This window comes from Gasterosteus aculeatus, chromosome 18, assembly GCF_964276395.1.
Source record: "Gasterosteus aculeatus chromosome 18, fGasAcu3.hap1.1, whole genome shotgun sequence".
Taxonomy (NCBI): domain Eukaryota; kingdom Metazoa; phylum Chordata; class Actinopteri; order Perciformes; family Gasterosteidae; genus Gasterosteus; species Gasterosteus aculeatus.
The window spans coordinates 7,644,890-7,669,938 of NC_135706.1; the positions used below are offsets into that span (position 1 = coordinate 7,644,890).

General features: G+C 45.3%; 1 protein-coding gene across 7 annotated transcripts in view; it reads left to right on the forward strand.

Annotated features, from left to right (window-relative positions):
- The first annotated feature begins 3,017 nt into the window (after nt 1–3,017).
- Nucleotides 3,018–25,049, forward strand: part of sipa1l1 (signal-induced proliferation-associated 1 like 1) — a 62,259-nt gene continuing 40,227 nt past the window's right edge. For 2 of the 7 annotated variants that reach the window (XM_078093069.1, XM_078093068.1), the window contains exons 1-3: nt 3,018–3,293; nt 9,496–9,622; nt 21,921–21,982. The gene's annotated coding sequence lies outside the window, so the exon portion shown is untranslated. Of the gene's footprint in view, nt 3,294–9,495; nt 9,623–21,525; nt 21,575–21,920; nt 21,983–25,049 lie in introns of those variants that run through there. The other 5 variants (XM_078093070.1, XM_078093071.1, XM_078093072.1 and 2 more) reach the window with 4 other exon arrangements.

Below are 25,049 nucleotides of genomic sequence, written 5' to 3' on the forward strand. Positions count from 1 at the left end.
TCGTGATGACGTGCCCCCTTCAACCAACGCCCATCCATCGTTTCACCTTCAGCCGTCGCCACCTTCGGATCAAATCAATCCCTCGTCCAACACTTCGGTTTACAGCGACGTATCTGGGAAAAAAATGACTCCGTCAGCCTTGGTTGTACTTTGTGTTTTGGTGCTCATGATCTTTGTGTCTTCTCGGCCTGCGTGGCGCATAGCAACGTCAAGATGACAAGATACCAAAAATCGCCCATCTCCAAGAATTTACTTTCTTTCTTAATTGCTGATTGGCCTGAATATTGTTTGCTGCTCTCCCCCTGTTCATCCTAAAGTGTCTGCCAATCCCGCAGCACGACAGTTTACTCTCATCATAACAATGCTCAATAAAACACTAATTGCACACACACTCCAATCAGGGCCCCGTGGTCTCCACGTACAAAAAAACAAGCGCATCAAATGATGTCTATTTTAAGAGCACACTGTCTGCATAATGCCCCCTTAGAAAACGGGACAAAGAGCCAGTGTGTGTGAAAACAACTTGTCCCCTTTCTTCATGTCAATCTCTATTATTGTAGGAGCGCCGCTTGAGAGGAACTTTGTGAATGGGGCCCATTCTTGTCATTCCGCTGCTTCCAGGGGCAACAGAGGCCGGCAATTCCAGCGCTCTCCTTCTCTGGGTTACTGCGGCCATGCATCCAATAGTTGGTCGCACCACGTCTGCCTTCACTACTTGACATCTTAATACATCTCAGAGGTAATGCAATAGTTGGCTGCTGCAGAGTCACCGTCAGATGTGATGGCATAACGTTTGATGGTGCGATGTGAAGAGCGTGCTGTAAAAGTGAGGGTCAAAGACTGAGCTTCAAAAAGCCGCCTCCCTCGTTGACATCCTTTGTTTACCCATAGCTGAGTCCAGCATACTCCCAAGAGAGACCATCAAAGATGAACATGGCGGTACAAGCTAAGATGCAGTGCAAAGGGAAGCCCCGTAATGGAAATGGAGGCTGTGTCATGGTTTTTAAATTTGAATTGAAGTTGATAACCAGATTTGAATCCTTTATCATGATTGTCAAAACCCCTGAAACTAAATGTAGTTGTTGTGCACAGTTTGATCAAATGCAAAAACAGTATGCTATGAGGATTCGTAGGAATGAAGAATGCAGGAATATAAAGATTACTAGCACCCACTGTATAGTCGTCTGTTTATATATGAAAATAATTTCATTACTATGTTTACCCCTCAGGGAAAATCAGGTAGAAAGTGAGTTATGAGAGTCACAAATGTCCGCAGCTGGTGAAGTGTTTGTTGCATCATTGGCAAACACAAGAAGGACACACACACACACACACACACACACACACACACACACACACACACACACACACACACACACACACACACACACACACACACATACACATACACAGGCGTTCCTCCTCCTCAGAAGTCAGTTTATTAAAGGCTGCATAGTCTGCCTCTGCGCTGCACAGGGTCTTATCAATGAGCCATTCACTTTTTAATCCAATAATCAAGAAGCTGTAGTTTGGGGAGGTTAAAAGAGACCCCGTTATAGTGCTCTAATAAAATAAAAAGAAATACAAGGGACACTTTTTAGGCAGTATAAACCTCCTAATTCCACTACTGGATTAATAAAGTGTTTTGAAGTTGACATTATTTTCCGCTCCCCAAGTGGCTGATGGCTCATTATTTTATTGGCATAACAAACAGTAAAGTTTCTCTGCCATTTATCGTTGGTGCTCTATGCTTTAAATCCATACGGAATTTAAACCCAATTAAACTACTTGAGCTGATCCTGGGGGAGCAGTTTTTCACCAGAGAACAATTCAAACCACCCACACAAATATCCGCCCGTGACAGAATGCAGTGGGTGGTGTTAGGAGCCACAGAGCTACAGGAATAGAGAGGTTTTAATGACGGTAATCTCTTCTCCTTTGTCTTTATTAGATTGTTATGTAATCCTGGATGACATTTTAGAATAATGGTTGCATGGATGGAAAGTGGAAATGAAAGGAAAGCAGAGGTAAATGGGATAAGGATGAGTGAACAGATGAGAATCTGACCAAATGTAATATTATAAGGATGGAAAGATGGACAGACTTTGCATGAAGAGAATACAGATAACAAGGTTGAAACTATCTGCAGATGATTAATTGGGAGAGAAAGATTAATTCCAGTGATTTCAATGCTATTCACTCACTCCGTACACTGGTAGCTGAGCTGCCTTAATTAGGGCACTGCCGTTTCTCTTATCTAATTCAAATGAATGCTGAAATGATTAATAAATTTAAGGAAAGCAAGCAGGTGGAATTTGCGACACTTGGCCTACGGCATTAATTTGTTATCAGTCTTCTGACATGCATTCACTACATGCGTCATCACTGCCCTAACATTATTCACGTCATTAATACTTTTAACTCGGCTGTTTCCGACATTTCCAGCCAGTGAGTTCATTCTGATTTGATCATTTTACAGTACAAGCGCGACATGAAAGCTAGTAAGTAGTGGTCAAAGAATTCAAACATCTCAGGTCGCTTTGGTGCAAACCAAACAGGTCAAGAAAAGGTGGTGCATATTGGAACATGTTGAACAATCTTGTTTTGGGTGAAAACTACTGTGAATTAACATTGGACACTGGACTGTTTTAAACTCTGTGGCGGTGGAAGGTAATATAACTGGGTCTTCTTATGATGTCATAATGTCACGAAACAGCGTCGTCTTGTCATTGGACACTGAATTCCATTCAACAGACTTCCAGCTAGTCGCTTCTGATTGGCTGTCCAGTGGTTTTGCAATAGATGCGATAGCAGCTACCGGAATTTCATCATGTGCTGCATTCAGCACCAGTTTCTCGAGGAGAAAAGCCGTCATTGAAAAAAAACATGTTGCCAGAGCAACACTTCCTCTTCCCATCCTCCCATCAGCCTTCTGCCCGTCCACTCCGGTTTTCTTGCACTCTCGCGAGACCGCGCGGTGTTCTCATGGGAGTTCTCCGACTCAGTATCGCGAGACTACGACCCAGAGGAGCGTGAGAGGCGGTGACCTCATCGTCGACGCTGCAAGTTTAGATGAACTTCTGATTTGAACAAACCGAGAGGCGGTCGGCACGGACAACAACAGTCAGAGAGGTGGAGAGATTTCACCGGGTTTCTGCCACGAAGCCTTCATGCCTGCTCCTTTTTTTGTTTGTTGTTATCTTTATCGGGCCGTGACGGTTTGTGTCTCCCGGGGACTGGCCCGCGACAACGTTATTTGTCCTCTCAAGAAGACAAGGTGGACGTTGATAAAGGTGAGCGCGCTCTCTCCTCCGGTGGTTCTCTCCCGACGGACACACGGGCGGCATCAACGCCGTTAGTTCGGGCTGAACAGTCAAGTTGTGACTTAAGCGCTTCGTCGTCTTTGTGTCCATCTTGGGTTGAATGTAACGTCCGTGCGCGCGGGGCATTCAGGTGAACCCGTTTGTGGGGAGGAGGAGGGGGGAGAAGAGAAGGGGGGGGGGGGGCTACACTAAAAAAAAAAGTTTAGCGAGCGTCACGTCTCACGCTTGTTTTCTGGCTCACATCTGCATGTTAAGCATCTCTTTCATCGAGCGCGTCGTAAGCGTTTGCGGTCCACCGGGCAGTTTGAGTGCCAGGCACCGCGGCTCTCAGGGAGACCGGGAAACGCTGCGGAACGGCCATCAGATAATCAGATAAAGGTAATTGTTGTCTGGTTAAAGACAGTGGAAGTGGGACGGCTGGCTGCGGTCGTTCCTGTGGGTTCACTGTCCCCGTGTTTGCTTGTAAACGACGACACTTCTTTTCTTCTGTAAAGCTCTGCGTGCAAAAGCCCTGAACCGCTGCAGCGCAGTTTGCTGTCGTGCGTTGCTCTCATCTGCACGGGTAGTTGGTTGTTTGGTGCGATCGTGTGTTGTTGTTGTTGTTGTTTTTTTTGCAGGGAAAGTTCATGAGTTCCCTCTCTGCAAACCAGACTTCTTTTTGTTATTGAAATGTTATCAATTGTGCGTAATCGGTTTCAGAAGAAAACAGTGCACTTGCCTAGGAACTCAATGAATGAAATCAAATGTCAAGTTGAGGTATCATTTCTGCCCAGTGTCTCATTAATCAAAATGGCCGTCTACAGAGATTTGAGCAGTGATGTAACGGTGCTACATTTAAGTGATGAAAGTGCCCCGCAAGGACATGGCCACAGAATAAACAAGTTAAGTATAAGTCAGGTTAAAGCACTTAGTCCATGTGTAGAAGCTCTCTGCCCTAATCACACCCTGCGGGACCCTTATTGCCCCCCCCCCAGCTGCAGATACTGTCTTACTACTTCTGCCTTCTCAACCTGTGGAGTTTGTCTCCCCAGGCTACCCGCATCAGCCTCCCAGGGGGCTTACAGACACACACACACACACACAGAAACACATTGCTTCCTCCAATGACAAGTCCCAAATGGACACGCCAGAGACATCTCATCTCTATTCATTGGATGACGGGGGGTGTCAGATTCCAAACCTGAAAAACAACGGCGGCATTATAGATTCGTTCTCCCCCCCGGTAGAGCATTGCAACTGCTTTGTCTGCTTTTCTTTGTGAACTGCAGCCGCTGTGCGGACCCCCCCCCACCCTGTCCCTTCTTTCCAGCCCCCCAAAAACGCTCATGTGTTAGAGCGGCACTCAAACATCGCTCAGGCCACCAGCCCTCCCTCGGTGGTGCTCGTGTATACCGAGGCTGAGCGGATCTGGAGGCTGTTTCTTCTACAATGTTAACTAGGCCGTTGAAACCAAGTGAGTAGGTGGCGGCGCACACGTTATTGTGAGACACCGTATCCGTAGATTTCTTTTTTTCGCTGTTCTTGTTGTTAAAGGGGAGACGGGGGGAAAGGAAACCTCATCACGGTCACTGGTGGGCAGCTAAGCGCCTTTTTTGAAAGGGCTTTTGGGATGTAAAGTGGCCGAAGCCTTGTGTTCCAGGGGTTAGCTGAAAGTTAGCTTCGGAAAGGGGCTTCAGCCCCCTCCGGCGTGATCACAGCAGGGTCTTTCATTGTGGGGGGGTGGGGGGTTCAGAGGAAGCTTTTCTTTAGTCGGGGCTTGCAAACAAAAAACAAAAAAATGTTGAGCTTTTGAATGGGAATCAGATGCACTGTGATCGTGGATGCGGTCGGAACCCTCTAATGTGCAGCCTCGGCTTCTTGGCAGCACGCACAGAGAAAGAGGACATTTCAATCTCAAAGCCGGGCAGCCTGCACGCTCGCCGTCTAAAGGCCCTGCGCTGTGCTGAGAGGAGCTGAAAACGGGGTCCCACCTGCGACACCACCACCACCATGCCCGGCTGGTGACTACTCTCCATCATCTCGGCCTCCCCCTCTGTCTTACTTCTGTCGCTACTTCTTTGCTCTCCACCTCCCACGACTTCCACCTCCCTCCCTCCCGCCTGCCGGCAGTGCCTTTTCCTCTCGTCTTGCTTCCTTCCTGTTGCGGAAAGACTCTTGACATTCTCGTCATTTTTGTCAGGAGCCCTCGCCTTATCCGTCCGTCTGTTTTTCTCCCTTTTCCGCCCCCACACCTCTCCCGTGTGTTTCTGTCTCCCAACACGCTGGGGATTGGAATGTGGCTTCCCCCCGTGTAAGGTCTCACTTTGAGTAGGCCGCCTCATGAAATACCACATCAACAAACGCTTATTAACCGTAAGTAGATCCTCAGCCTTGAGAGTCGCATCACGGATACTGTGGATACTGAACAGGGCAGAATGATTTAATAGTTCCCCTATGAATCTGGCAATTTTCCCTAAATAGAAAACACCATGACATGAAACCACCCCCCCCACTTTTTAATTTTAGAAAAGTCTTATGTTGAACGCTGCAATCACAGAAACAGGACCACTCTGATACCTTGATTAGTACTGACCATTACAAGCATACTTTGCATTACAAACAGGTTGCCATAACACATTGAGAACATGTCTGATGATGGAAGGCACAAGTTCCCCTTCGGAGGGACGACTCTCCTGTGAACAAACTGGTGATGCTGAAAGCAGGATGACGGCAACGTACGCGGAAAATAAGGACGCTGCTCCCGACAGGCCTTAAAAAGATGCTTAGGATTGAACCAACAAGGATGTAAATAAACTATTTTTTCCCGTTCAAGTTGAAAATATTTTGATTTATATTTATTTTATTGTATGTTTTTTATTTGGGGGGTTCTTTCACTGGAGTGAAAATATTTAAACCACGATCATACAAACGCAGTAGGCGGATGGAAAAAGTTGATCGCTGTGTTTATGACCTGCTTTACTTACATATGCTACTTTGCACCTGTTCTGTATCTGTATCTCTGCATTGAATCACTAGTAAGAGACATCATGAAGTATGATTTTTAACGGATGACATTGTTGGAATATGTTCTTTTTAATTGCGTTGGTCTTCGTGCTGTTTTGTGACGGTCCCACATTACTTCTGTTTTGTGTCCCCTGGACAAAGAGGTCGCGGGTAAACTGAAATGAATGACCATTCGTGCCGCAAAACCTTCTGTTCATCGCAGAGGCCTTTTACCAGAGAGAAAATCCTATGTTGAAAGTTTTCATGGAAGGTGAGAAATATTTCCTGTTTATATTATTGACGGGAGATCATCAGTTATTTTGCCACCGGTACTTATTGCCCATTATTATCAATCCATTTTGGCAGCTACAGATTATTTGATGGAATATGTAGCTGTTCTACAATGTGCCAGAACATTTCCTTAAACCACCGTCCCAGAAACCACTCTAAAGTCATTGTTAACCATCAAAATTCTGTATTACAGTCATCTTTATAAAAGCAAACAATTCCAAAGATATGGAAATGAGTTTGTAATTTAAACAGCAAATCTTGTTATTAGTAGTTGTCTTGATGCAAACACACTGTCTCAGTCACTTTTAAATACTTGACTCTGGAGGACCCTGATGCAGCGTTGATCCAGCATATTGTTTTCACTTCCAACGAGCAGCCATTGTGGGCTTTTCTCTGACATGTGAGGTCCATGGTCCTTTTGCGGAGGATAAATCTGGAACCCTGTCGAGGCCTTTCATGGCAGAGAAGGAAAGCGAGGGCACAAGAAGCCCCGGTTAATTTGAAGGGACTAAATCTTCCTTGCATTTGGTCGCTTTCTCTTTGCGAGTTTTGCCCCTTTCTCCTAACAAAAAACTCTGTAATTAGGACTGTTAAATGGGATTACAGCATGTGAAAGCTGAATGGATTATGTATTAAAAAAGGCCATATTTCAGTTGTGACAGATGGACAACAAATCTATAAAAACACCATGAAACAATGACTAGGCCGGCTAATCCACGCAGAAGTAAACAGAAGGAACTCGCTCTACAGATGGAGAGCCGCGAGAGCGAGAACAGCCTGGATATTATGAGAACCGTGCATGAATACTGTTAGCGTCCACTAGCTATCCTAATTCTCAAGCTCAAGCCCGGGTGGACCTTTTTATTACCAGCTAGAACACCTAAGCTTTTGAAATGAGACGGAAAAAGCAGAAACTTAACCTTAACAGAAGCACCGGGGCAACTTTTCTCATGCTGGCCCCCCCGAGGTGAAAGCATCGATCCAGAATGAATGCGTTTCAGATCGATGCGTTTGATTCAGCACATGTTCAGTCAGTGATTCCACTCGCGGGATGTAATGTATCAATGCATCTTGGAGTACTGTGCTATTGAATGATTGTAGGACCGTTATAACATCGCTCTCCTGGCCCCCTCAAAGCCGTACGCGCCGCTCTTCCTAATCTGCATCAATGTGTGCGACGTGAGCGGTTAGTGGGAAGTTTTCCTCCCGACGACACCGCGATGAAACGAGCGCTGTAAATCTTATCCCCAGACACGGGTGACAACGCTCCCAAAATTCCCACCAACTGCCTCGCCATCTGTTTACAAGCAGAGCGAGCTCCTCTGATTTCGGTCTCGCTTGAAAAGGACGCTGCCGCTGTCGGCCCGCTGGTGTTGCCGGCAGAAGGGCTTTTCTGAACCAACTGGATTTCAAAAATAAATTGTTGCCGTCCCTCTCTGCTATGTGGGGGAATTTGTTAGCGTGCAAGTGCGGAGCTGCAACCTGGAATTTATGCAAGTTGGGCTGTTTGTCAGGAAATGAAAAGTGGAAATGATTGTTGTGAGTCTGGAACCGGGTTTCAAGTATTTTCATGTTGCCCTCATTCTGTTCACGCCATCGTGTAAGTATTCGTGCAAAGCGATCTGCCGCTCCATTAAATACGCTGTTTAGTCTTTCATGGTTATTTTTTTTGTTTTGAACATAACCGCCGGGAAACAATGAGGCCACGTTCCCCGACCCCCCATCTCATTCACAAAAAGTGCCTCTGTTGCTGTGGTCAAAACAGGGCCTCACAGCTGCTCCGGCCTGAAGGTCAGCTAAGTGGTGCTCCCTTGGTCAACCACCTTTGCTAATCAACAGGCGGCATGCAAAGCGCTTGGCTCTTTTTTTAGGAGTTTTAGCATTTTATCACAGAAGGATGAACTGTAAGCGGCTTCACGCGTCCACAACGATGGCCCGGAAAAAAGGTTAAAGGCACTGTTGTTAAGTGGAGCCCGACTCTCCCTGTTTTTCGGCATGCTTATGGGCCTTTTTTATGATCTGAGGAGCTTTTTTAATTGAAAAGATTTTAGTTAAGGAAAAATAGATTTGCAAGATATTTTTGAGCCATTCCATCAGGCGATGAATGTTCTGTTGGAGTGCAATTTAGTGAAGACGTGAACAGATACACATTTAAAAAATAAAAATCATTTGAATAAGCAAACTGCTGTTTTTGTTGTGCAGCGATGTGTTTAAAATGATTCTTGAACAAACCTGACATTTTCACAGACCTTCCTGGAAAGTGGGGATTATTATTAATGGCTTGTTATACTTTTGCACTGACTAAAACTCTGTCCAGATCGGTCCAGTTAACCCAGGAGCATGGCTAATTTAATATCACTCGTATGCCCCTGGGACATTTGACGCGTCCTCGTGGGACTTTGTGGTCATCCAAGCATTCGGATGGCCTGAGACGTCCACCCGATTTGTTGCCCGAGTTACTCCGCTTAAAAAGGATTGAAAGAAATAAGAGCATAGTTAATTGTATTACGTAATGAGAGAATTTCTGTCTTATGCATTTACCGGAGGCTCTGACTGAGTAACTGAATGAATTCAATATTATTGTTTTGCTGTTGTAAATCATCATGTTGTAAGACATCTCTCCTTTTATCGGTCCAGGTTGGCCAGTGAGTCTTCACTACTTTCTTCACATTAATGAAAACGAAGTGCACCAAAAATCCAATCATCCTCTTGAGTTGGTGATGTGTTTATATGTAAACGCTGGATTCATTATACGTTAATATTATAATTTCAATAGTATTAGTGTAATCAAGCTGGATGTTTTGCTCTTGCTCAGTCAATTTATAATTAATCCATAATAATTAGACCAAGCTGTGTCTGTGCTTTGTAAAATGTACAATTTCCTTACCTTATTTTGTAGGTCTTCTGACGTCAGTCTGACCAGTGGCCCGGGACGGAACTCCTCCTGGTTATTGCTCGTCACCACCTCTCTCATCTGCAGGAAACCGTTGCTGCTTGAACATTGGGAGGGCCTTCATCTGTTGACAGTAAGTTTTCTTAAAAGTGATGCATGCAGAATATATAACTGTCTGAGGGTTTTGAAGTAGCTGCCGTTTGTATGTGACGTTTTCATTCGCCTCTCTTTCATTTGTGCCGGAAAGGGGGCGTGGCTTATCTCTGTAAAGACGGTTATCCCTTCCGCTGTCCGCTTTGGAAATAACCACTATTTCTGCTCTCTACGTGTTGGACACCAACTAACTTACGGGGGCAGTTTTAGAAAGCATATTCACGCTTGGGCAGCAGGACACCGGTGATGACGAGCGGAGCCTCTCAACGCTGATTGGCTTTCGCACGACGGCCCCGAAGTTGAAATATTTTTTCGCGTCCCCCTGGAAGCATTCGCGTCTGCATTGACTTTGCATGGAATCTACTCATGCGAAAATAATTATCTTCGCTTTTGGTGTGGACAAAGCATTAGTGGTTCCGAGAGAGAAGTCGGGCTTTAAACGAAACCACCTTTTGAGTCGTTTTCCCATCTATGAAATGTATTTAAGTGTGTTGTAATTAGCCGTGCAAGTCAAAGACCCACTGAGCCACAGCAAACCAAACGGATCATCTTGTGGCCACTTGTCACATGCTTCTGGACACTAAAACACACATTTATGCATGGACGTGGTGATGTACCTAAGATATTATGACAAGAGAATCTTTACTTACTAAGTGACTCTTTCGAAACCAAATGTTTGGGGCGGTTTGTTGGTACCGCTACCGCTGTCCTCAGTAAGCAAAGCTCCTCATCAACCCTCCACCAGAGTGATTATGTGCCACCTGTGTGTCAAACTGGAAACGCAGAGAGAGATGCCAACCAGCGCTGCAATTAGCATACCTGCTCTCTGTTGTCCTGTGGAAGATTAAGCAAAGTTATAATTCAATTAGAGTTTAACTCTCACAGGCCGATGAAGCCAAGCTGCCTCATCAGGACGCTCGATGCGGTTCCATCGCCTTTGTTTGACATCCTTAAATGTATTCTACCCCGCTTATGGTTTTGCTCGTTTAACTTGCTGCAGGGTGCACTGAATGTTTGCTGGGAGAACATTAAAGGCCTCCTACGACCTTGAGCACAATAAGCGGCAGACGTTGTGGTGGATGTTTGTTGTTGCTAGCTTGCTCACAGCGACTCTTGTGCCGGTCGTCTTCCTGCTACTAATTGAGTCAGTATACAGTGCATCAACTATTTATGTGATCGCACGTTGGTATGAAAGTCTGATTCTTCAAAATGAATCGTTTGGAATGTAGAATAATGAAGCACGCAGGGGGGAATTCTCATAGATTTCATTTCATGTAGAAAAGAAAAGGGCTGCGGCTCATGGTGCCAAAGAGAAAACCGTTCTGGTGTGTCCCCGTAATGAAAGTCATATTGCCGTTGGATTTTGGGCTCCAAGGAGGTCTTGGATTTTACTCGGGGAGGCAAACACATAAATTCGTCCTGATTCACTGAGAGCAGCAGCAGCTTTTGGCTGAACCCTCAACAGTTTTCCTGCCTCGCGGATCCATTTACTGACACAAAGCCAGAGATGAATCATGACAGCAGTGAATTCCTCTTGTTAGGCTATGTTTAGGACTGGACTTTGTTTTTCTTATTTATTTTCATTTGATTGTATTTGTGGATCAAATCTGATCTAGAAAATGTCTGACAATGCTGAAAAAAATCCCATTGAAGTTGTCCGTTCCAATGGTGCCGTTCTACAAACAATCAGTAGAAGATGGGACTGCAGATGATTTCTTTTTTCCCCTTTAAACAGAAAAATGAGCTCACAGTTCACGACATGTGGCCTGCAGGTGGTTGGAGCAGAAATGAAAACGGGAAAGTGGCCCTTCATGGTCCTCTCTGCTGACTGCTCATCCCAGAAGGGGAATGCTTTGCCATTATGAGAGAATGTGGCCTTGAGAACCAGTCAAGTCAAGTTTAGCTTGGTTGAAAAGATCTCAGCCTCATGGCTTTGTGAAGACCAAAATGTTTGGTGAAAGTGCATCATCCCGCCATGCTTTCAGCCGGATGTTCAATGGAATGCTGCACAGTGTGTGGGAATGCTGTGCGTGTAACAAAGGGGTGACCTCATTGTTTTGAACTTCATCCAAGCTCAACATGAAAAGAACAATGAAATCTACATACCACAGTGCCCAAACCACGTGGATGTGTGTGTGTCTGTGTGTGTTTACAGAGGTTTTGAAATATTTACTCAGTGTTTAACTGATCAATGATTATTTGTGGGAGCAGGATTGCATGTTGTGGGATACACACGCATGCACACAAACCGGGGTGTGTTGCTGCAGAGAAGCCCTCCCCATTGGGCTTTGTTGCATTGGCGTCAGATGGTGAATGCAATGCTAACCTCGCTTTATGCTGAACTTGTGCTCAGACAGCCTGGGTGGTGGGAATGTTGTAGAATCGGGCTATTGGTGCTGTCAAAATATGTTTACACAAATGGGGGTACAGACTTGAATGCAAATGTCGGAATAGCTAGAGCAGTCTGGTAAATTCAGAAAATGACATTACGTTCCTTTAAACCCAGGAAAAGTATACCACAATATCCTGATTTAATATCAATATATCGCACAGCCCACTTGTAAACTGATGGGAAATGCAATTTGTTTGCCTTTCCAATCACAGCCTGTCAGAGTAAAGATGTGTATTTTGCTGTTGTAATTTCTATTTTTTTGTTTAAAAGAACGATGAGGCGATAAATCTATAAGTCAATAGACTGATAAATCAAAATATTAATTAATTAAAATAGTTATCATCTTTGATGTTCTTTCAAGCTCTTCTAGCTATTTGAAACCCTCTCTGATTAGGCTGCTTTTATCTTCATATAGCAAAATGTCATCTTGGGCTCTGAGAAAACTCTGTGGGGAACATTTTCACTGTGGGCAGTTCATTGATTAATTAAATTATGCTAATTGAAGAAGAACTGAGTTGCTCCCCTTGAAAGCAGTCTTAGATTGTAGTTTTTTTTAATATTCTACAATATCCCAATGTTTGCACGCCGTTTCTTTTGACACATGCCAGTAACCTGTCTCTTTTTGGCTGTATGAAAACACCACCCAGTCTCCATCTCGCCTTCCAGAGAGACCTCGCTGCTCTCCTGCCAGCGCGTCTGTTTCCTCCGCTTCTGTCCGCGCGGACGCTCATATTGAGCGCTCTGCTCTGTGGCGTTCGGGAGGGCTTTTTAAAGTGTCATCGGAGGCTGTTTCCCGCACGGAGCTTTGATCCATTCCGGTGGCGTTTTGGAAGCTTCTAGCCAATGCCTCCGCTGGGTCTGTCCAGCCGAGAGGAGGAACAGACGAGAGTTGTGGAAGCTTAAGCAAGCTGTTTTTCATTAGTAACTGCACCGCAGGCCAGTTTAGAAGTAAAGCATCTTCAACGTGGGCCCACGGGGTTGTTCATCTATTGAAGAGACTTCCTGAGGATCTTTAACATCTTAAAAATGCCGTGGTAGAGAAGGTATCAAATGGAAGGAGCCCACTTCAAACCCGCTGCTCTTCTTCTGTATTTCATGGTGCTTGTACTTTGCAGCGAGTCGGGGTATGCTGACGCTTACAGAATTGATAAATGACAGGTCTGTGGCTTTGGGAGGGATCATATCGATGACTGGGAGAGGCCACGTGTGAAGATCTGATGGGATATCACGTGACTTGAAGACAATGATTGTACTTAAACATCACAATCTGTATCTGGGGATGAAAAGAGTATCTAGGGTTGTAGCTCAAAGCCGCACTGGGTCCTCCTTGCCTCATCATATGCGATTCAAGAAGCTAATGTTGCCAGGCAACTGTTGCAATTCCACATTTAGCAAGCATTGCTTAGTAACACTTTGTGTCCAAGAAGTAAAGGCAGAATCCCGGGCAGGTTTAAGGATGGATACGACCCTGGAACCATTTTTAGGAATTTTAAAGCAGCTACTGTTAAACCGCAACTCAATAAAGTACATGACTACCTTTTATTTGTTCTATTTAGTTGATCGAAATCACAAAGCAAATGTTGTGGGGCAAAACACAATAAGCTGCCCGTCAATGCATCGTTTTTTAATACTTTTTATTTTCCAAAGCTGAATCCTCCACAAATAGCCCCACAGGTTGTGTCAGACCTGGAACGCTCTTGTATCACAATGCACCTCGGCCTGCCGATGGCCAGCGCTGCACTAGTGGGAGGCGGAGTGGGAGGAGAGGGGTGGTGTGAACGAGGCCTGCGGGGGTGGTGCCGCGTTACATAACATCACATGAACCCAGCTGTGCTGTGTTGTTCAGCCCATGGGTGAAGTGGTGCCAGCCCAGCTGACTGATGAGTCCACCTGCGCTCATCAGCGTGGGCTCGGGATTGGGGTCCGGGTCAACAAGCACGTTGCCTCCCCGAAAAGGCTGATCACACGTCGGCAGTATGGATCAGAGGCGAATTCAAGCGGGCAAAACATGAAACGGCAGCACCGGCGTCCTCTCTTCCGGCACAGCGTTGCCATGGCAGCAGGGTTGTTGGTATTGTGAGAAACCGTGGAGAGTGATGATAATGCAGGGTTCCAACAATGGTCATTACAAGCCCCCCCCCCCCCTGCTTTTTCTGTACCATTTACTTTTCTCTGTCCAGCCACTTTTCAGTGGAGCAATGCAGCGAGAACAAATATCCTTTCATCTGGCGTTCTAGATAAAGGCAGCTCACACTAGTTAGTGCGATTTTCTCCCTCTGCGCTGGCAACGCGTTACAGTCATCATGGAAATTAACCTCTGTGAAGACGCGGTTACCAATAATTTCCCTCAGGAGGACTGGTGGTGTGTATCATTTGGCAGACTCTGCAAGTAACATAAACCTCGAAAAAAGACATAATACGCTGCAGGCGTCTTCCAGGAAGGGGCTTGTCACCCTGCATGTACAATTTAAATAAAATAAAACAACTGTCCGGGTTCTGCAATTGGAGTGAGACAAGGAGAAAAGGTGATGTTGTTATCTTCGTAATAAAACATCTTTGATGTGACGTCTCTTGGCCAATCAGCGATAAGATCTCGACAACGTCTTCATTTCCCCCCTTCAACAATTTCATCCCTTCACTCTAAATTGAATTTACCCCCCCAGGCCCTCAAGTGAACACTCCTGAAAACACACCTGACAGGAACCTGCGTTCGTTTTCCCCAATCCCGCCTCTCTCCAATCCTCGACCACTCTGGGTCGAGCTGGACTTCTAAGAGATGCATCCCCCGCACTTAATTGTTTAAAAGGCTCCAGATGCCTGTAGTCAAGAAGCGGCTTGACCCTTTTCTTTGGCCGTGAGCTGCGGGTCTGAGGGCATCGCGCAGAAAGCTCTGCGGTGAGCCGCTCGTTGAAAGGCCTTTTCTCCGTTTCTGCCCCTTGGGGAGGAACAAAGCCTCACATCTGTCAAAGTGTCACGGGGATTGCCGTCTGCAGCCCTTAAAACGGCGATCACCCAGGGAGCCCCGCACACCGCTTCTCATTACACGTGCACATGTCAATCGCCTCTTCTTTTGACCGACTGCCTCACAGCCATTTGCCTCTCAGCTGGTTTCGACCTGATCAATACAAGTGCATACTTCTACCCCATTGGTCTCCAACAACAGGCCTCGAAGAGACATATGCTTATAGTTAAATCCTGCACAATGAATTCTCTTAGATGAATTGACGAAGGAAACCTTTATTGTCCACATAGACTGTATTGAATAAGTGGACATATATACGTTATGATTATATTATATGTATATTATAGTCCCCATGTAGTCATTCAGGTCTTTGTGGAGGGCCGTTTTGAACACGAGTTCAGCATTTTGTCCGGCTCCATCTTGGTTTCTGCCTCTCGGCATCTTGTTTTTGTGTTAAAATGTACTTTAATGAACTGAAAGCATCTCTCCATTTTAGTTGCTATCAATAGTAGCTCCCATGGAGTTGTACTCCTCCACAATTTACATTGTTCTTTCTGTCATAGTTACAGGTTATTTGCGAGATAAAAGAATTTGCTTAAAACGTCAAAGTTGAATTTAGAAGGATATATTCAGGTGGGTTGATAGGTAGGTAGGCTATTTTAAACCATTTTCAGGACCTGGGAGCTTTTTAAAAGTCAAGGGATGCTTTAAAAGTTATGTAGCCTATCTGCTCACAGCAGTTTCATATAGTATTGTCATCCATTCCGTGAGGACTTCCTAAGATTGATTTGCTCTTCCTTTCAATAAGGCCCATATTGCCTACCACCTTCTCTCCAGCGCCCCTTGGGCTCAAATTGGGAGGATGTATTGGTCTCATTACTTGAAAAGGGCAATGTAGTTCATTGGCCAACTCTGTTGTTTGTGCAGCGTCGGTCCGCCATGAGTCTATTCACCGCCGCCGCATTGTTGTCTTTGAGTCGCTGCGGCACTTCGTTCATTCGTCGTTATGCATTTCAAATGGCCGTTCTTTTTTCTATATCAACTGGGACCTACGGCCAAGTGGTTGCATATATTTTTTGCTTTATCTAGTTGGGATCCCATTACCTGCACAGTAGTTGGCGTAGGAAGTGACCACTTCTGCAATGATATTATACATATATCATTTTGTTTTTTATTAATACCCCTCAAAGTACCAACATCTATAGCAGCCTCTCAGTCAATACACAGTCCTCGTCGCAAACTTTCACTTATCTCAATTCGAGCATCTCCAGTTTTGGGAGATATTCCTCAGTGCCAGACGAAACGTAACGTGGCGTAACTAGAGGCAAGAGCTCTCGTTCGGGCTCGGCCCGGCCGTGGCTGCGGCTCATCGTGTGTGCGTGCGAGTAGAGTGGAGAGATGATGGCAAGCGGAACCGCAAGAAAACGGCGTGGATTTGTCGTTGGCTGCAGCTTCATGACCTTTGTGGCTGTGATTTATACCTTTCATTATTTGAGGCTTCAGCCCACCGGCGGTTCCCAGTAGACGCCACGCAGACACACAGAAACCCCTGGAGACTACCGTCGAGGGATGGACGCCGCCAGATTGCGATGAAACACAGGTGTCGAATAGCTTTGGCCACAAGTATTATATATGAATGCTGCTACAGGTCTGTATCCCGGGGTGAGGTGCAGACGCCTTTCAGGGACACAGCGCGCACACACACAGATACACACACTTTCTTGGCTACTTAAATCTTTGATATGTGTGCTCGCTGTGAAGTGTAGAAGAGGGGGAAAGTGAGGGAATGGAAAAGTTTTTTTCAGTTAAACTTGTAACCTCAAGTTGGGACTCCTTTCCCCTTTAGCATTATTTGGTTTCACTTCATCTTTGTTTCTATCACTCTTCTTGGCTCTTAACCCCTCTTTATTTGTCAGGGTTGGCTCCTTTTCTCTTGATTTAACACTTGATATTCTTCCTCTCTTCCCCTCTCTTCCCCACCTTTTCTCTCTCTCTCGCTCCTTCCCCTTGTGGACTTTCAGTCCTGGTGTGATTTACCGTTAAAGCAGAAGATCTGCTACTTCGGTCATGCTTTTTTTTCCCCTAACCACATTTTGTCAATTCCCCTTTGTGCACCGAGGCTTCTGCAGACACACTCTTCTTTTTCCTCCCCCTATTCCTGCTTATCCTTTTTACTTACAAGGGGACCATATTGCAGCAATGTCCATCAAAACTATTGATTGACATTAGTTTTCTTTAATAGTTATTTGATAATCGAACGTAGTCACACACGTTGTCATAGACACTTGCAAATGAATAATCCTAGCCACACACTAATAATCGCTAGAACCATGATCACAGTATAGCGGAGGCTTCTGTAGTTGTTAGGTGAACATCCCCCCTGCATATCGGGCGCTGCACGAGTAGCTCGGCCCGTCATGGCAAAGCAAAGCGGCCTCTCTGAATAGCAGCAGGCCTAATCCAGGTTCCGCTCTGAAGACGGCTTAACCCACAATTAGATTTGATACAGCGGCTGTGCCAGCCCGTATCCCCGGTTTCCTGAAGGGCCGAAGGAGTGTGGGAGAGGAAGAAGCAAAGTCCGCACGACCTGAGGAATGTAAAAAAGCAGGGAGCTGAGACACCGGCACATGGTGAGGGTCGGTGGCAAAGGAACAAACTGCTTATGCTGCCTGGCGGTGGCTTCGAAATAAAATCCAATGGGAAATTTTAGTTTCTAGCTGTCCCCAACACCTGCATGGGGCTTTATGTAACGTATTACATACGGGTATAAGTATTCCCCCACTAACCCTCATCCAATGGCTCTTGTAATGCAGAAACAAATCTTTTTTTTTTTTACAGGGATATTTTGTTTTACTCTATCATTAATGGAATTCTTTGCGATCATTACTCTCCCCTGTCTGTCTGTCTGTAATGCAAGGGGAGAGGCGCATACTTTCACTATCAAAATGATTAGACAAAGACTGGACCAAAACTGGAAAAAGTATGTCTTGGTCGTTCCCAGTCCCTGATGTCATCCATCTTTTGTTCCTCAGAGTCCCTTCGCAGCATTCTTTTATAAGGACTTATGTGGTGAAATGATGGCACATCCAAGGCCAGCCTAATGACCATATAGTAGGATACTAGTAGCCAAAAATTCAGCCAAACGAGATTTGTTCTGAAATCTCTCGGATGTGTGTCTGGATGAAGAAGACGCCATTGTGAAACTATTTTAAAAAAAAGCGCAAATAAGCCACACTGTCGCACTAGGTCGCACTGTTTGTAAAGTAGTATGGCCAGAATTTGAGGAAATAAAACAAAAACAAAAACAAAAAAAAAAAATATATATATACTCATAATTCTTTTTTTAATGTGTTCGGTAGGAAAAATACAAACATTTAAAGTTTTCAAATTCAGAAAGACAAACCCGTTGTTGTATCCAGCGTGGTTCCCATTAATAATTTGATCCTTTATGAGGAACTATATGAACACCAGCCATACCTCAAGTCCTCTTCTGCCTTTGCGTGCAGGCTGCCAGACATCTGGACGTTGTCTCTTTTACGACCGGCAACCTGAGCTAATGCTCGGTCTGAACTCGGTACACCAGCGTCAGCATGATTTGTGTTGTTAAGCTGCCTGCAGAAAGTCTCCGCCAACGTCCACAATCTTCTTAATCACAGATCTTTCTTTGGTCATATTGGGTTTTTGTTTTATGGCTAATGAATGGAACGTGCTTTAAATATACAGCAAAAACACATGATTGGATGGAGACACAGTTGTTGCTATAAACTTTTACATTTAAGTTTTGAAAATTGAACTTGACATTGAGTACTTTACTTTGCGGTCTTTAAATCCATGTTCATATCTCGCTGCAATGATTTGCAAAAAATAATCAGAACTTCTCAATGAAGCCCCACGGTTCAAAAATGCCCCCAGACAGATCATTTTTTAAATATTTCCTAAAATTTATGCTCCACGGGCCGGTGTAAAAGCGCGTGGAGAAGCTTGTGGCTTTGGCCAAAGACATGAACTCTCCTGCCAGCTCTCCAAATCCTGCACCTCCTTCTCATTCCTGTGCAGTCATCAGTCACACTATTGGTCATAGTTGAACTTCTGCAGTCCTGCACCGGATAAGCTTGAATGAATTATTGCCGTTTTCCTTTAAAGCATTTCTAACATTTAGACCATGTTGACCAGGTCACCAGTTTATTCCTTCAGAACCACACACACTGTTTCAAGTTTTCTTGTGATCTTGTGAAACAAAGCGGTCGAAACTATGTGGTGTGAACCAACGGACCATGCTTTATAAATGTGTCGTTACACGACTGGCAATCATTAACCAGTAACGTCAACAGAGCATGACTAATGCTCCTGTGAGCGTGTGGCTGTGGGACTTGCAGCAGCGTCCCAGTGGAACAGTGGTCGGGTGAAACAAAAGGTTTTTCACTTAGCCACTGTAGCGTACGTCTCATTACAGTGTTTTTGTCATTAGTTCCTAAAACTGTGTGTCATTACATAAACTTCAGAAAACCTAAATCGTGCAGGCTTTGCTGGCCCGGGATAACCTCCATGGATGTGTGGAGCAGGGAGAGACGAATGGAGAGTGTGGGGAAACCGTACGACGGGATGCCTGACAGAGGCCTGGTGTGAAGTCGACTGGGGCTTTGGGTTGCACGTGTCCTTTCATCAGCTGAGAGACCCTGCGCGGCGGTTTCGAGTGCGTTCTGAGCGACAGTGTCCACGTGTCCCCGGCGCGCACAGAGTAGCGGGTTTCCCCCCGGATTGACACGGGTGGACCATTAGCAAGCCTCATTAGCCTGAGTGCCAGCGAGCAGAAAGCGACCACGGAGCGGCCCACGGTCCGGGTTAGCGGTCTGTGCTAATAGCTCCGCATATGAGGGGATGGTAATGAGGCCAACTGCATTTGCATTTTTCTTAAATTTGTAGGAAAGGGATGGAATCTTAATATTTGAATAGGTTTGTTGTTACTGCGATTGTTGTTGTTTCTGGGCACATGTGATGATACTCGTTAACTAGTGTCGGCAGCTCAACTAAAGAAGGGTCACTGAATTTATACACTGTTTCTCATTAACTTCCTTCCTTCCTTTTCTCTCCACAAGGGCCAGGTCGATGCGTCTAATTAAAAAATATCTTCTGGGGCAGTTTGACCCTGGATCCCCATAGAAGGTCTGATGTCCACCCACCATAATTCCCTCTGCGGAAATACTGCACGTGCTATTTCTGCTTGTAAAAGGACAGGTAGCTTGCAGGATTTACCAGCTATAGCAACGTTAGTTCCCTTAGTTAGTCCTAAACACGGTCTCCATCGCCAGATCACGTTATTTTTCACTTTTAAACTTGGAAGGCTTCAGCTTCAGATTGATACACTGATCCAAACACATATTGTAGACCCTTCTATCTGCTTCTCTCTGAAATTGCGTTCTTCTTTTTTCCCAATAACATGTGTGCAGTGAGTGGTGGTGTGGGGGGGGTCACAGTAGCTCTGACGGCTTGAGCGAGTAGCTCAGGGCTCAGCGAAGGGTCAAGTGCAGGGCCGCTGCAGCATGTTGTAGTTAGGGATGTGGATTAAAATGTGTTTATGTCAATGTGAAGGTGTCCAAACGTCCGACTGGTACCGTAGATCCATATCTTTAGATGTGTCACACAGTAAAGAATACATGTTCAATGTGGGAGAAACCTGCTATCCTCCAGTGAGCTGAGATGAGGCGTGTCAGTGTTTGTCTCATTAAACTCATCTGAAGACAGTAAGTGGTTTATCGCATCATGTTCGCGTCACTTACCACCTCTGCTGAACAACTTCCCAAACCATTACCAGGTGTTAAAGACAGCCGAAAATACATGTGGTAATGGCACAGGAGACTAGACGTTAAAGCCAGGAAATCCTTGAAATGATACTCCAGTGCGATCTAATCTCAGTTATGTGGCAGTGAAGACAATGTGCTGCGTGTTATCTTGGATACGTCAGTGTTTACCTCGCAATCCCCTTAAAGAAAAAGCAGCTCATTTTACTAGTTTATGAGAACACAATTTGCATTGAGCAGAGCTGGTTCACTTGAACCATGCACATTGTGTTTGTCAGATCTGTCAAACCATGGTGCTGTTAGTGAGGCTGACTAGATGTTAGTGGTGGTATCTGGTGGGAAGTAGACTGTTACAGTTATTAGCTCAAATCACAAGCGAAAGCCAATGAATTCCCAGGACCACACTCTGCAGAGTCAGAGGCTGCTGCTTCCTCCTCACTTCTCCAGGAAATCCAGCCCACCCCCACAGAGAGGAATTTAAATATGCGTGTGTGTGTGTGTGTTTTGAAAATCCACTGCCGGATAACTTACTGCGCTGTGAATAAAAACTGGACGCTGCACTCCTTGTCACGTATTGTGCCAGTCAGCGTGTGCGTTTGAAGCCTTTGCCGTCATCACGAGCCGGTTATGAGCATCATCGATCATGGAAACCAAGTCTCAACGAATATGAAAACATGTCTTTCAATTACCCTTTGAGACCCTTTGATCCAGATGCTGGAAGTGAGCAGACTTCTGCAGCTTGAGGGAAGACGTGTCGCTCTGTTGGAGTCGTGGGAAACGGTAAAAAAAAGAAGAAAGTTTAGAAGTGCACAGCCGTCAGTCATCCGCCATTTTCAGGGTAGGGGAGACGCTGCCACCCGGGTGTTTTGCTGATGATGAAGAAGAGGAGAGATATTATATAATATATTTTAATATACTTGGGAGTTTGGTCTTGAGGGTTTGAAATAAATTGGAGCTTCATTAAACTGCAAAACCACAACAAAACCTCCATTTACAAACCCGCACACAACTCGTGCAGAACGATGCAGTAAAAGATGTTCAAACCGGTTTGACTCGTGCTGATGCACATGCCTGTTTATACTGTATTAATATGTCATTCATATATATATATTTGTCTCTCTGTCAGGGTTACCCAACGGGCTGTACCATCTGAAGTCCAGCGTCCCGGACAAGTTACTGGGAACCTCGGTGAGGGTCCAACTTTCTCACGTGGGTTTGGGGGGTCGTGGTCCGCAAGCTGATTCTATTCAGTTTTACTGAAGGAAATTACCCTTCATTACAGAGCTGTCACAAAAGACCGATTTTAGTTTGTCATCGTTGCCACCTTGGGTGAACATTTGTTGATATAAAATTAGTGGGTCTTTAATAGCATTTAAAAGTTGAAATGCCTCCTCCTTCACCTAAACTCGACAGATGGTGTGTCTAGCAACTCGTGCTTCAGTTTGGTGGCAAAAATGCCAAAGGGATAATGTTTCGGTTTTCGATAGACATAGAAATATCCATATTGTTTACTATGCAAAGCGTAAGGAATAGTGTAGATTGTAAAAATGGGGAGTAGTCTGCTTTGTGATAAAACATGGTGAGTAGGCGGCCCTCATCTATGAGACAGAAACGGCACGTTTTGTTCCAGTAAATGCTTGTCTCTCTCTCTCTCCCTCCCTCTTCCTCTCACCTCCTCCTCCAGCCAGCAATTCTTCTCTCCTCCACTCCCACGCACACACAAACACACACACTTTTACACCTACGCACACATACAGATACAGACACCAGTATGTTGACACTAGTACGAAGGAGGGAGTGGGGATAGACCAGGAATGAGAGAGAATGTGGAGAGCAGTGGGGGAATAAATATAGAAAAAATTCATTCCAGTACTCCTCAAACTCACATGTTTGTGTGTACCAATTCCTATTTGTTGATTATTTTCTTCAGCATGTTATGCCAGTCATAATCAGATTTTATGGTTAGAATATAATGCTTGGATATACATCTTCTCTATCTATACTTTGTGTTAGTACTTAAAGTTATTTCCTGTCATATTTGTATCATATAACATCATTTAGTAATATATTTTAGGACGCCTATGTCCTGGAATCAGCCAGACAGGGCGGGATATATTCATTCAATTAGGAGCAGCGTCCCAGTAAGGATGAGGATCCTTGCAAATAATTTTTCCATAAGTCAATTTGCTCACAGTTCGCCCCTCGTTCTCCAGCCCCCCCTCTCCCCGGCTTCTTTGTGCGGAGCCGCGTGACGGCTCGTCCAGATGCTCTCAACGTTGTTTTAATGTCTGTGCGCCTGATGAGGCGTGGCGAGATATTGGCTGGGACTGCGCCGCCATGAATCATCCTGCCATGGAGATGGCAGAGGAGGGCGCGGATGAGAAAAAGTTACTGTGCACTTAAGTTACTGCAGAGAGGTGAGTACCGGCCCGCTTTGAGCGCCGGTCGAGGGGGACAGGAAACCTCCCACCAGGGAAGAGACGTGGCGATAGATACGTGGAATAAAGGAAAATAATGAGTTTCTTTTATTCCACATATTGACATGAAACTGCACCAGGCGAGGTATAAGATACTCCATCGTAACAGGAGCTGTATTTATCATCCTGAACAATTTCCCACGTGAATAAATAGTGGAGTAATGCCTGCCTGTGCAGAGTAGGAAGTCTCTCTCTCTCTCTCTCTCTCTCTCTCTCTCTCTCTCTCTCTCTCTCTCTCTCTGTCTCTCTCTCTCTCGGTGTAATGTGTGTTGTCACCTGATCTTCTGCTTGCCTCGTTGACATTGCCGTCTGGGCTTTTAGTGCACGTTATTGCATGCAAGCGTGCCCTACTAGTTTTTTTTTTTCTTCCCTCGGTTGCGGCTGATAATGTCTCGACCGGCAGCGTGGGCGCGGCAGCGTGACACACACCTTCCAGTTCACCCTTCAGGTAAACGCTGTCGGCTCTGCCAGCACTTTTGCCGTATTGTTGTTACGTAGGGTCTGTTTGCACCGCTAGCTGTGAGTGGCTGGCTAGCCTTCAACATGTTTTGAAGCCTTAAAGAGCCCAAAAAAATCCTCCAAATGTCAGGCCTTTCATGGAGAAACCAGTGGTGGTCAGTGAGCGTGGGTTCGGATGATATCGAGGGGCCGTTAAAATGTTCATCACACGAGGTTTAAATTTGACTTTTGGTAACCAAGGCAGACTTTCCCTCCCTCCCCATAAATATTGTTGTTGCAGCTCTTGCATCATTTGGGATTTGTTAATGCAAAGGATGTAGAAGCTCTGCATTCAGCCCGTTGCAGTGGACTGCTGCACCTACACAACCGAGAGCCTTCCCTGCCTGTCCCATGTCCACCCTTATTTTCCAGGTTTTGTTCCGCTTCTATTAAACGCTGCGTGGCCGTGACACAGTACAGTTTGTTGCGTTACATTCATTGCATTAGATGTGTTTGCACCGACTGTACTTTGTGGAATTGCATTATTATGTCAGCTGGGTTTGTATTTGGGTGGATGGATGGGTGGGTGGATGGAAAGAAAAGAGGGGGAATAATTGACTCGATGGACTGACTGCACACTTTCATCCTGTATCTTTCCTTCTCACTTTCAGTGTATGATTCTCATCTCCTCCCACATGCTCTCACAGTGAGTGAGGAATCAATCCTTCTCACTTCCATTAACTCCCCTCGATCTGTCTCTGTCGCTCTCTCTTTCTCCTCACTCTGGCCCCCCTCTACCAATCCAATGCGCTGGCTGTGTGGGCACAAATGAGCGCGTGTCTCTCCAGTCCCACAGCAATCGTTCCGCATCCTCATTAGGTCCAATCTAGCGGCCGGCCGTATCCCGCTTCATGCCTCTTGCCCCCTTATGATATGACAAAAATCTGCCTAACAGGCAGCAGGAGTCTCGGGAACTTCAATTTAGTCTCTACCACCACGTCTATTAGCACGGAGTACGGCTTGGACGATGTCCAGTGTCAATTTCAGTAAAGGGGGTTTGTCTTGTTGACTCACCGCTATCTTTGCTATACAATTTTTGGCTTACTGTTAACACGTTTTCTTTCATCATTTATTCCACATTACGGATTTTCATTCACATGGACGGTACCTTAAGAGTGCCTAATTAGTCCCTAGATGGAACATGTTGTGTTTTATTAATTTCAGCAACAATTCTTCAACAAATGACGTTTGCGTTTCAAGCCTAAATGGGTTTGAAGTAGTGGAGGACAAAAGTCACTTTCACATTCTCCAGGGAAAACCCTGTTGTGGTGTTTAAAGAT